At 43.5% G+C, this 9,548-nt stretch overlaps 1 pseudogene; it reads left to right on the top strand.

The window, feature by feature from the left end:
- The first annotated feature begins 237 nt into the window (after nt 1-237).
- LOC107122832 lies at nt 238-6,762 on the top strand (annotated as a pseudogene).
- The last annotated feature ends 2,786 nt before the right edge of the window (nt 6,763-9,548 follow it).

The raw sequence follows: 9,548 nt of genomic DNA, 5'->3' as shown, positions 1-9,548 counted from the left end.
AAAGAAAATTGCAAATATGAATAAGAACATGTCAAATAAGTGTTGGAAATGTAAGAAAAAGGAGGGTTCCTTTTACCATATGTGGTGGGCATGTGAAAAAGCTAGAGCTTTTTGGACTCAAGTCCACTTGGAAATGGAAAAGATTTTGAAATATACATTTAAAAAAAAACGGAATTGTTACTTCTGGGATTGAAAATGGAAGAGGTTAATGCAGAGAAAAGAACTCTGATATGGTACATGGTGATTGCAGCTAGACTGGTCTATGCACAAGGTTGGAAGCAGCAAGAGATACCGAGAATCGATGAATGGATTAAAAAATTGTTATTTGCAGGTGAGATGGATAAAATGACGAGAAAATTGAACAATCGAGAAGCTGAAGATTTTTACAGAGATTGGAAAGATTTAAAAGATTATTTGGAAAAAACTGGAGATTTAAAAGACTTGTTATTTAGTTTTGATAACTATTAAAAGTAGAACCATTATTGAAAATATAATGAAGGACTAGTTAAACGAGAAAGTAGACATAAATGTTACCTAGTGAAGTATATGGGATATAAAATAGAGATTTTAATGTTAGAAACTAAGTTGTGCAGGAGGTTGGAAGCCTTATATGGGGAAGGGAAGGGGAGGGAGGATGTAACGAGGGTACAAAATATAAGTTGTTTATTGTTAAATTGAAGTTGAAGGTCAAAATATAATATTGGTTGACTTGATGTTATATCCAAATAAAAAATGTTGTTTTTTTAAAAAAAACCACAGTCAAAGGCTTTAGCTTAGTCAATGAAGCAGAAGTAGATGTTTTTCTGGTACTCTCTTGCTTTCTCCATAATCCAGCGAATGTTGGCAATTTGATCTCTAGTTCCTCTAAACTCTTCAAAACCCAGCTTGTACTTCTGGCAGTTCTCCATCCACGTACTGTTGAAGCCTAGCTTGTAGGATCTTGAGCATGACCTTACTAGCGTGTGATATGAGTGCAATTGTGCGATAGTTTGAATATTCCTTGGCATTGCCTTTCTTTGGGACTGGAATGTATACTGACCTTTTCCAATCCTGTGGCCACTGTTGCGTTTTCCAAATTTGCTGGCAAATTGAGTGCAGCACTAACAGCATAATCTTTTAAGACTTTGAATAGCTCAGCTGGAATACCATCACCTCCACTAGCTTTGTTGTAAGTAATGCTTTCTAAGGCCCATTTAACTTCACATTCCAGGATGTCTGGCTCGAGGTCAGTGATTATACCGTCGTGTTTGTCAAGGACATCGAGGTCTTTCTTGTATAGTTCTTCTGTGTATTCTTGCCATCTTTTCCTAATCTCTTCTGCTTCTGTTAGGTCCCTACCGTTTTTGTCCTTTATCATGGCCAGCTTTGCATGGAACGCTCCCTTGATTTCTCCAACTTTCTTGAAGAGATCTCTAGTCCTTCCCATTCTATTGTTTTCCTCTATTACTTTGCACCGTTCATTCAGGAAGGCCTCCTTATCTCTCCTTGCTGTTCTCTGGAAATCTGCATTCAGTTGGGTAAATCTTTCCTTTTCGCCTTTGCCTTTCGCTTTCCTTCTTTCCTCTGCTATTTGTAAAGCCTCATCAGAAAGCCACTTTGCTTTCTTACATTTCTTTTTCTTTGGGATGGTGGTGATTGCTGCCTCCTGTACAATGTCACGAACCTCCGTCCATAGTTCTTCAGGCACTCTATCTATCAAATCCAGACCCTTGAATCTATTCTTCACCTCTACTGTATATTCATCAGGGATGCGATCTAGGTCAAACCTGAATGGCCTCGTGGTTTTCCCAATTTTCTTCAGTTTAAGTCTGAATTTTGCAATGAGTAGCTCATGATCTGAACCACAGTCAGCTCCAGGTCTTGTTTTTACTGACTGAATAGAGCTTCTCCATCTTTGACTGCAAATTATATAGTCAATCTGATTTCGGTGTTGCCCATCTGGTGATGTCCATGTGTAGAGTCGCCTCTTAGGTTGTTGGAAAAGGGTGTTCGCTATGACCAGTGTGTTCTCTTGACAAAACTCTGTTAACCTTTGCCCTGCTTCATTTTGCTTTCCAAGGCCAAACTTGTCTGTTATTCCAGTTACCTTTTCACTTCCTACTTTAGCATTCCAGTCCCCTATGATGATGAGGACATCATTTTTTGGTGTTAGTTCTAGGAGGTGTTGTAGGTCTTCATAGAACCGGTCCACTTCAGCCTCTTCTGCATCAGTGGTTGGGGCATACACTTGAATTACTGTGATGTTGAATGGTTTGCCTTGGAATCGGACAGAAATCATTCTGTCATTTTTGAGATTGTATCCCAGTACTGCCTTTTGCACTCTCTTGTTGACTATAAAGGCCACACCATTTTTTCTACGAGATTCCTGGCCACAGTAGTAGATATAATGGTCTTCTGAGTTAAATTCGCCCATTCCTGTCCACTTTAGTTCACTGATTCCTAGGATATCGATGTTCAGTCTTGCCATCTCATTTTTGACCACGTCAAGCTTACCTTGATTCATAGATCTTACATTCCAGGTTCCTATGCAGTATTGTTCTTTGCAGCATCGGACTTTCCTTTCACCATCAGACACATCCACAACTGAGCGTCCTTTCGGCTTTGGCCCAGCCGCTTCACTCTTTCTGGGGTTACTTGTACTTGTCCTCTGCTCTTCCTCAGTAGCATATTGGACACCTTCCGACCTGAGGGGCTCATCTTCCGGCGTCATATCTTTTAGCCTTTTGATACTGTCCATGGGGTTTTCTTGGCAAAAATACTGGAGTGGGTTGCCATTTCCTTCTCCAGGTGGATCACGCTTGGTCTGAGTTCTCTGCTGTGGCCTGTCCGTCTTGGGTGGCCCTTCACGGCATAGCCCACAGCTTCATTGAACTGCGCAAGCCCCCTCGCCACGACAAGGCAGTGATCCATGAGGGGCCACAAGTGATGGGCCACTACGAGGAACTATGTGTTTCCTGGGAAGAATTTCTTTAGTACTGGTATCTTAAATAAAAGTAGATTTATTGATATTTCACACACTTTTCTCTCTTACTGACAGGGATCTGGGCATGTAACTTAGTAACACTTTTTTCCTTCAGGCCCTATACGGTTACTGTTTCTTTATACTTCAACTTTTCATAACACACAGAACTTAATCTCTTGTATCACACACAAGAAGGTCTCTCCTTCAGACCTCAGAACAAACTAACTGCTTAACTTATCCCAAATGAGGATGCTTTACTCTTCTTTCATACACCGCACTTAACAACCCTCACAGTGATAAGTCTCCTTCTCTCTCATATATAGCTTAACTGAACTTTTTTTCTGTCTTCATCAACTGTCAAAACTCTAACAGTCACTCCCGATAGACATTCCAATCATCCACACAGCATCCATTCCAAACCCCTCCCCCTCTGTCACTCACCAATCATATCACTTGCCTGATTCCAGCACTCTAGATTATCATCACAGCCATGCAAACCAAACTTTTAAAGCCACACACACACATTTTTTTTTATTATTTACATGGGACTTATATACCGCCCATAACCCCTAACGGGTCTCAGAGCGGTTTACAGGGGCGTTCTTACGAACTTGTTAGCCCTATCTAAGGCCACATACCGAAGGGGTGGGGATTCCCTACCAGCACCCTGTGATAGGTCCGCTGCGTTCTTCTGAAATAATTACAGGCATGATGGACTAGGGGGGAGAAATCGTGCTATCTAGCACTCCAGGTTATCAGGGAGGGAACCCCTTAGGTCCTTGGACAAAAGGCCCTTTGGTGGACTCCAACCAGGTATGGTTTTCGTATGGTTAATGGAGGAGTTGCTTCATATTCTTCGTACGTGCTCAGTGTGACTCACTGTCATATTGACATCCGTTTGATCCAGATTCTATTTTTCATTAGGCACATGTGTACAGGGATCCAAAACGGAGGTCCCCTGTGAGGGGGGAGTCCAATGGCATCAGGTCAGATCCTGATTTCTCAGTTGCCAGCCTTTACAACACACCTCCCTGAATGGGATTATGGCCCTCTGCTCTGACTGTGATCTGGTATGGATTTGTCCTCCTTAAACTTCTTCGGTGGGCTTTGATCTTGACTATGTTTTCATCCTTCCAGGAGAATTTTTCCTTTTCCTTGGATGCCTTTAACCCCACCTCTACAATAACTGGTATCCCTTCCAAAAACCATGAGGGGTACCTTTTGAATTGTGGGGATCACTTTTTAAGGTCCTAGCTTCTCCCTTCCCCATAGCTAACATGTTTAGAGGGGAAAGAAGGAAACTTCAGAGATAGAAATAGACCACAAAGTCAGGCGGGAAGCCACTTTTAATGTGTATATTATTGTACATTTCAATCTACAGCAGGAAAAAGCCCCTGAAATGCTTTGTATGTGGATAGAATTACAAGTGCAAATCAGACCTCCTTCTCTGGGTGCTAATGGGCTCTCTCTCTCTTCATTCCAACAGGGGAGGATCAGAGGAACGAGGAGGATGAGGAAATGCATCGCCTATCTCCGGATGAAGTCAAGAAGGAAGACCTGAAAGAAAACTTCGGGAATCAAGGAAGCCCCATGAGGCAAAAAGGAAGCCATACACTCAAGAAGGGGGATCAACCCATTCCTTGCCAAGGGGGGGATTTCCATGAAGTAATTCCCAAGATGGAGGAAACGTACAAGTGCTTGGAATGTGGAATGAACTTCTCCGATCAATCCCAATATAATATCCATTTGGAAAATCATAGTGGAAAGAAGACCCATCAATGCCTGGAATGTGGAAAAACCTTCCTTTGTAGAATAGAACTAATTAGCCATCTAAGAACACATGGAGGAGAGAGACATAGCTGCCCAGACTGTGGTGAGAGTTTCTCACAGAAATCAGACCTTATTAAACACCAAAGCATTCATTCAGGAGAGAAGCCATTGATCTGCTCAGAGAGTGGAGTTATATTCTCTGATGGAAGACCGGGAAATCTACATTTCCTAAGTAACATCATAATGGAGGCATGTAAATGCTTTCACTGTGAAAGGTACTTTAAATACGGGTCACAGTTCCTTGTGCAGCAAGGAATACACACGGGGGTGAAAGCTTTCGAATGCTCAGATTGTAGCAAGAAATTCAGTTGTGGTTCTAATCTTCAGCAGCATCTAAGAACTCATACAGGTGAGAAGCCTTTTGAATGCTCTGACTGTGGAAAGAGATTCAGTCTGAGTGGTGATCTGCAAATGCATCAAAGAACCCACACAGGGGAGAAACCTTTTGAATGCTCAGAGTGTGGAAAGAGATTCAGTCTGAGTGGTGATCTGCAAATGCATCAAAGAACCCACACAGGGGAGAAACCTTTTGAATGCTCAGAGTGTGGAAAGAGATTCAGTCTGAGTGGTGATCTGCAAATGCATCAAAGAACCCACACAGGGGAGAAACCTTTTGAATGCTCAGAGTGTGGAAAGAGATTCAGTCTGAGTGGTGATCTGCAAATGCATCAAAGAACCCACACAGGGGAGAAACCTTTTGAATGCTCAGAGTGTGGAAAGAGATTCAGTCTGAGTGGTGATCTGCAAATGCATCAAAGAACCCACACAGGGGAGAAACCTTTTGAATGCTCAGAGTGTGGAAAGAGATTCAGTCTGAGTGGTGATCTGCAAATGCATCAAAGAACCCACACAGGGGAGAAGCCTTTTGAATGTTCAGAGTGTGGAAAGAAATACAGCCGGAGTTACAATTTTTAATTGCACCTAAGAATCCACAAAGGTGAAAAACCTTTTGAATGTTCTGACTGTGGAAAGATATTCAGTCAGTGTTGTGATCTTCAGCGGCATCGAAGAACCCACACAGGAGAGAAACCTTTTCAATGCTCAGAGTGCGAAAAAAAATTCAGTCGGAGCAATGATTTGCAACAGCATCTAAGATCCCACACAGGGGAGAAACCTTTTGAGTGCTCAGAGTGTGGGAAGAGATTCAATCGGACTAGCAATCTAAAACAGCATCTAAGAATCCATACAGGGGAGGAACCTTTTGAATGCTCACAGTGTGGGAACAAATACAGTCAGAGTTATGACCTTCAAGAGCACCTAAGAACCCACACAGGGGAGAAGCCTTTTGAATGCTCTGAGTGTGGAAAGAGATTCAGTAGGAGCAGCCATCTACAGCTACATCAAAGAACCCACACAGGGGATGCTCAGAGTGCGGAAAGAGATTCAGTAACTCAGGGAACCTTCAAAAGCATCTACGAGTCCACACAGGGGAGAAACCTTTTGAATGCTCAGAATGCGGAAGGAGATTCAGTCTGAATGGTGATCTACAACAGCATCGAAGAACCCACACAGGAGAGAAACCTTTTCAATGCTCAGAGTGTGGAAAGAAATTCAGTCGGAGCGGTGATTTGCAACAGCATCTAAGATCCCACACAGGGGAGAAACCTTTTGAATGCTCAGAGTGTGGGAAGAGATTCATTCGGAGCAGCCATCTAAAACAGCATCTAAGAACCCACACAGGGGAGAAACCTTTTGAATGCTCACAGTGTGGGAACAAATACAGTCAGAGTTATGACCTTCATGAGCACCTAAGAATCCATACAGGGGAGCAACCTTTTGAATGCTCAGAGTGTGGGAAGAGATTCAGGTTGCGTGGCAGTCTTCAACGGCATGAAAGAACCCATACTGAGGACAAACGTTTTCAGTGCTCAGAGTGTGGAAAGAGATTCAGGTTGAGCAGCAGTCTTAATCAGCATCAAAGAACCCACACAGGGGAGAAACCTTTTGAATGTTCAGAGTGTGGAAAAAGATTCAGTCAGAGTGGCCATCTGCAGCAGCATCAAAAAACCCACACAGGGGAGAAACCTTTTGAATGCTCAGAGTGTGGGAAGAAATACAGTCGGAGTTACGACCTTCAAGAGCACCTAAGAATCCACAAAGGTGATAAACCGTTTGAATGTTTGGATTGTAGAAAGGGATTCAGCCAGAGTCGCCATCTTCAGCGGCATCAAAGAACCCACACAGGAGAGAAACCTTTTGAATGCTCAGAGTGTGGAAAGAGATTCAGTCAGAGCGGCCATCTGTCCCAGCATCTAAGAACCCACATAAGGGTGAAAGCTTTTGAATGCTCAGAGTGTGGGAAGAGATTCAGTGAGTGGCGTAATCTTCACAAGCATCTAAAAACTCACACAGGGCAAGAAGAAGAGAAGAGATTGGATTTAGACCCCACCCTTCACTACTTGAAGGAGTCTCAGAGCGGCTTGCAGTCTGTTTCCCTTCCCCTCCCCACAACAGACACCCTGTGAGGTAGGTGGGGCTGAGAGGGCTCTCCCGAGAACTGCCCTTGAGAGAACAGTTCTGAAAGAACTTGTGACTAACCCAAGGTCACACCAGAAGTTGCATGTGGAGTAGTGGGGAATCGAACCTGGTTCTCCCAGATTAGAGTCCATGCTCTTAGCCACTATACCAAACTGGCTCTTTTAAGTGCTTAGAGTGTAGCAAGCGATTCAGTCACAGCGACAAGAGTTGCGGTGAGAGCGGCAGTCTTCACCAATGTCTAAGAACGCACACAGGGAAGAAACGTTTTGAGTGCTGAGAGTGTAGAAAGAGATTTAGTCACAGTGGCAATCTCATACTTCATCAGAGAACCCACACGGGGAGAAACTTTCTGAATACTCACAGTGCGGAATGAAATTCAGTTAGTGTCATAAGAACATAAGAGACGGCCAATGTTGGATCAGGCCAAAGGCCCATCCAGTCCAACACTCTGTCGCACAGTGGCCAAAAAATACCAGGTGCCATCAGGAGGGCCACCAGGCCTCCCACTGTTGACCCCCCCCCCAAGCACCAAGAAGACAGAGCATCACTTGCCCCAGAGTCCCTACCTATACCTTGTGCTAATAGCCACTGATGGACCTCTGCTCCATAATGCTTATCTAATTCCCTTTTGAAGCCGTCCATACTTGTAGCCGCCGCCACCTCCTGTGGCAGTGAATTCCATGTGTTATTCACTCTTTGGGTGAAGAAGTACTTCCTTTTATCAGTTCTAACCCGACCGCTCAGCAATTTCATTGAGTGACATTGAGTGTCAGTCTTCAAAAGCATCAAATAATCCACACAGGGGAGAAACCTTTTGAGTGCTCAGAGTGTGGAAAGAGATTCACTCTGAATGACGGTATTCAACAGAATCTAAGAACCCACACAAGGAGAAACCATATAACTACTTAGCTTGTGAAAAGCACTTTTCTCTTATTTCCCATGAAAGAGACAACCACAGACCATACAAAGGGTTGAAACCATGTAAACTCTCGTAAAGTGCTTGTGTCTGCCCCGAATCCTGACCCTAACCTGGAAGAAATAATAGAAATATTTGGACTGAGGACAGAGGTCACATTGAACTCACAAGGAAGAAAGCAAGGATGTGTTCTGAGGATGGAAGGAGGTTCAAGACCAGCCCATATCTCCTTAACCGCTGAGGAATCCACACAGGAGAGGAAGCTAATCACTACTCACTGTGTACCAACAGCTTGAGGCAGAGATCCAGCCTACCTGTTTGTCAGGTAATATACACAAGGGCAAAACTTTCCTATAGTGGGTTCTGGCGAGGCTCTTCTTTGAGTTCCCAGGTGTTGGAGGCTCAGAAATGCTCCGGATGTAGTTATACAAAGAAGAACCCTTTTAGTGGCCGCTCTCCTTCAGTCAGTCTGCCAAGCTACTTCTGACATCTGCAAATCTGGCAAAAAACACACCTGTTTTCCAAATCCTTTGATGAAAAAGACACCTTAAGGATAGTAGATGTCTGTGGATAGATTTCAGGGGGGTCCTTCCTTTATGAATGTAGGCAAGAAACCACAGTAGTATTAGCAGTGCCTGTAACTTTGTCACCCAGAGCACTCTCAGATTTTTTTTCCATATCACATTACTGTTGTTGCAGATATCTTGAAATATTGTTCACATTCCTCACTACTCTGAAATTAGGGTAGTTATTAGACCTGCCCTTTGATTGCAGACTTCCTGTCTACAAACCTTCGCGTGACATTGCTGGCCAGCTATAGGGCAACTCTGTGCCTACTTGTCATGCAGACATAAAACAGTGAAGTTTTTTTTCTGCACCGGTGACCCAAACATCTACATTGACTTCTAGTGTTCCCTGTGTCCGATTTTTCGTTGATCGACATGTGGGACAAAGCGAGTCGTTTTCATTCTTTGTTAAATTTCTGCAAAACTGGACAGTTCAAATGAGAATTCTTACCTCGCCATAATGCTGGTGCGGGGGCTACGGGGGGACACTCAGCAAGTTCACTCAAGTTCCAAGTGTTACTTAGTACGTTAATAAAGAAGCACATATATTACTGTACGTAATTTTTAAAAAGTGTTTTGATAACTGTATTTCTTAATGGCATCACAGAGCTTCCTGGTTCACATAAACTGCTATATCTACTCAACAATGTCGATGAAAATAGAACTGACTCGGTGGCAAAGTTCTTTCAGGCTGCTCTTCTTACACGTAGTACAGTATTGTAACCAGGGCTATTTTTGGGCAGGAACGCACAGGGACGGAGTTCCGGCTGGCTTCAGAGCTGGCCACGCCCACTAC

Source organism: Gekko japonicus, unplaced genomic scaffold (genome assembly GCF_001447785.1).
Source record: "Gekko japonicus isolate JY-2015 unplaced genomic scaffold, Gekko_japonicus_V1.1 scaffold3769, whole genome shotgun sequence".
Lineage (NCBI taxonomy): Eukaryota > Metazoa > Chordata > Lepidosauria > Squamata > Gekkonidae > Gekko > Gekko japonicus.
Note: the sequence above shows the minus strand (reverse complement) of the source record. Positions and strands in the feature narration are given on the sequence as shown.